A 4076-nucleotide genomic window follows, 5' to 3' on the forward strand; every position below is an offset into this window, starting at 1 on the left:
CCCCCTCAAGGACCCATGGGGTCCCCGGACTCGATTTTGAGAACTACTGCTTAAAGTTACTTTTTTATGTTTGCTAAAATGTATGTTTTTAACTGAATGTAGGCCACCGCAAAAACAGAGGGAGGCGCTCACGAGCGAGGAGGAATCGGAAGCTTTCGATGATGACCTCCTACCACCTACACCTCCCCGTGCACTGTCCAAGAAAGTGAGCAACCCCCCCCCCCCCCCCCCCAAAGACACAGGAGCCGCAGTCCAAGTCCGATCAGCAGTCCAAGCAGCAGCCCCGGTGTATCTCCCTCTTCTCAGACAAGTATGTAAAGTATGGAATTAGATTTTATTCTTTTTTATAAAATATACAGAGAATTTAACATCTTGAAATGTTACATTATGTTTAGAAACCCCGAGTCCCAGAAGAACCCCCAGTCCCGTTGGAATCCCGAGTGTGGACACCCCAGTTGGAAGACCAAGAGCAAGCCGCCCAACTGCAAACCTGATCAGCCGCCCCACTGAACCCACAAACGTGAGCACCCCAATAAACTCCGATTACACCTAAGGCAGGCAGCCTCTGTGAATAGCTTTAAAACACAGCTGAAGACCTATTTCTTCACTCTGGCTTTTGGTTGATTTTTAAATGCTGTTATGCTTTTGCTTTCTTTTTTTGCTTTATCGTTAAATTAGTTTTACTTTACTGTAATTGTAAGCACCTTGAGCTGCATGTCATGTCATGAAAGGTGCTTTACAAATAAAGTTTATTATTATCAACTGTGACAGAGCCGCCCCACTGGGACCCAGATGAGCCACCGCACTGGAACCCCTAGTCAACCCACAGCCGGACCCCCAATAAGACGACCCACAGCTGGAACAGTCAACCCACAGCCGGACCCCCAATAAGACGACCCACAGCTGGAACCCCAATGAGCAGCCCAAGTCCAGCACCACGAGCACCAGGCATGGGAGAACAAATGTTCACCCAGCTCGTGAGACTCCTAGAGGAAGTAAAGAGCACTCAGAAGGTCCATGGCAGATGCTGAACATGCTGCCTGAAGGAGCTGTGTTCCCGCTGGACACGTAGGCAGATCTCGAGTCCATGAACTTAAAGCTGGGTGACCCTGACTTTAAGTCTGCAGTTGTAAGTTCAAATCTCTTATTCACTTCAAAATGTACTTGTATTTTCTAAATCTCTTATTCACTTCAAAATGTGCTTGTATTTTCTAATCACATTGGTAGTCTGTTAACCTGCCCTTTGAGTGCATGCACACAACGGGCATTTACATCTTAGCTGTTCACTTAATACAGAATTTCCTTCCTGTGACTTTTATCATACTCAGATTGCCATGGTTGCAGACATTGGGGGGACTTCCGTGGACCGTTGTGTCAGGAGGATGATGGGGTTCCTCCTTACCAATAAGCTGGCACTCGAGTATAACCTTTTCGGACGCAGTGGCAAGAAGGCGTTCCGAGGACTGGCACTTTTTGACGTTCTATATGGTAAATTAGATTTTGTGTTATTGCCATAACATATGGTGCCACCTGAACTTAATTGTTCTACATGAAAACTAAATTGCCACCATAGCTCAAGACATTTAAAATTATTGTTCCATTTTCTTTTTCTGTTCAGCAAAGAATGCTCAATAATGCATCAGAACATCTTAGCCACCAGGTTCTATACATAATCCTGCATTTTTCCTGTAGCACTTGGCCGTGTGAATAGCTTGGAGTACAACTCCAATGAACTGTTCTCAGATTTGACTCGGTTGTTTTTAAAAAGCATACACATTTCTCAGCGATATGTGTATATAAAAGATGTCTGTCTTATATGGTTTCATAATGTAAAAATCAAGCCAGCATTACTAAGTTGGCTTCTTGTCATTTATCTTTAAGGGCAATAAAGAAGAACGCCGTCACGCAGGAAATAAACCAGAAGGAGGCAGAGTTGGCCGTGTCCAAATGGTTAACCGGAGCTCGAGACCGTGGTGGAAACCGGACCCTATGAGCTAGAAGATCCCTCGAAAACACAGGGAACACAGGAAAATCAGGAACAGGTCCAATAGGCCACACACACACACACACACACACACACACTCTTTGTGGTGTGTTTATCATTCAGGATTTGTTGGCTGAAATGGCCCTCTGCTGGAATAATTAACTACCTCATGAGAAGAACCCTCCTTTTGTTGTAGTTGAGTTAAGAGATATGGGTTCCTTATTAGTTTGTGTCCAGAACATTTAAGTTGTTACTTTAGAGTTGCACTGTTATGTGTCATGTATACATCATTACAAATGATTGTTTACAAGAGTTCTATCTTAATGATAATTTACGAGAGTTAAATGGATTGTTTACGAGACTTGAAGATGCATATTGGCCCAATACTGTCTACACTTTATTTCCATGTATACATTTTATATTTTAAAAATACCAAAGCATTTTGTATTTTGTATTTTACAACCAGAAGGCCGAAAGTTCCCAGAAATAAACATTGTCAAAAGATATATTGTCTGATATTGTTTTTTCACCCTGGTAAAACTTAGCAGTAGTTAAACATGGTTCTTGTCAATATACTGTTTAATTCTCCTATTTAAATCCCTTCAGGACCAACTTGAAACCCATGTTGGCAAAGGGCCCGGATGTTACCCACTTGGGCTGCTAGAAGTGGGATCTACATGGGTCTCAAACGTGCCCAGTTGGACTCCACCTAAGGCCCATTCAGATCCCACTTCAAGCCCACATGGGCAAACACAGGTGAGGCCTAGATGGGTGTGACATACAGTTGGCCATTTGGACCCCACCTAAGACCCAGTCAGGACCCACTTAAGCCCATATGGGCTAACACAGGTGAGGCCCACATGGGTCCGACATCAAATTGCCCATTTGGACCCCACTTAAGACCCAGTCAGAAACCCACTTAAGCCCATATGGGCTAACACAAGTGGGTGCTTGGTGGAACCCATGTGCAAAACCAGTTGGAGCCCTAAATGGGCCAACACAAGTGTGGCCTACGTGGGTCACATGTAATTTGCCCAGCTGGAACCCATTTCTGGCCCATTCAGGTCCCAGTTCAAGCCCATATTGGCAAACACAGGTGGCGCCCACATGGTTCCGACATCAAATTGCCCATTTGGACCCCACCTAAGACCCAGTCAGAAACCAACTTAAGCCCATATGGGCTAACACAAGTGGGTGCTTGGTGGAACCCATGTGCAAAACCAGTTGGAGCCCTAAATGGGCCAACACAAGTGTGGCCTACATGGGTCACATGTAATTTGCCCAGCTGGAACCCATTTCAGGCCCATTCAGGTCCCAGTTCAAACCCATATAGGCAAACACAGGTGGCGCCCACATGGTTCCGACATATATTTGCCCATTTGGAGCCCACCTAAGACCCAGTTAGAAACCCACTTAAGCCCATGTGGGCTAACACAAGTGGGTGCTTGGTGGAACCCATGTGCAAAACCAGATGTAACCCATGCCCATCTGCCCAGTTAAAAACCCACATGGGGCCCAGTTGGACATGTTGGCTGGGTGCTGTTGCCTAGCTTGTGATTGCCATAGTGATGGTTGTTGTACATATGATTGCTGTTCATATGATTGCTGTGGTACTGGTGGTTGTTGCTGTGGCTGTGGTAGTGGTAGTTGTTGCTGTGAGGATGCTTTGTATTCTTTGGCATGGGGATTGAGTGAGACTGTGGGTTCCTTTGGCCTTGTTCCTTTCCTAAAGTAGGAGTCCATTCCATCTGAATGTATGAGTGAACGAGCTTGATGACTGGGGGATTGTAATATTGCTAGTTTTGCATTGGTAGCTGCCAGTTCTGCATCAAGCTCCATTGTTTCCTTTTTCTTTTTCAACATTTCTTCCTGTTCCTCCAGAGCGTGCTTCTCCTTTAATGCAGCAGCCCGAATTACCAGTGCAGCTCTCTCTGCCTCTGCCTGTAGGCAAGCTGAAGATGTTGAAGATCTGCTGGACCTGCTGGTCCCAGACCTTGTGTGGCTTTTGCGAGCTCTGCTTTCCACATTTGAAATGCTGTCATTTGGATTTATGAGATTTTCCACGTCATCAACCTCCTCCTCCTCAACACCA

The 4076-nt window shown here is 45.4% G+C and overlaps 1 long non-coding RNA gene across 1 annotated transcript; it reads left to right on the forward strand.

Moving 5' to 3' along the window:
* The first annotated feature begins 213 nt into the window (after window positions 1–213).
* LOC311048846 lies at window positions 214–1947 on the forward strand. Its single transcript, XR_014601125.1, has 5 exons — window positions 214–310; window positions 396–520; window positions 772–1129; window positions 1329–1488; window positions 1882–1947. It is a non-coding gene; the product is annotated as an uncharacterized lncRNA (long non-coding RNA).
* Window positions 1948–4076: the final 2129 nt, after the last annotated feature.

This window comes from Gymnoscopelus microlampas (genome assembly GCF_963454915.1).
Source record: "Gymnoscopelus microlampas genome assembly, chromosome: 7".
NCBI lineage: Eukaryota > Metazoa > Chordata > Actinopteri > Myctophiformes > Myctophidae > Gymnoscopelus > Gymnoscopelus microlampas.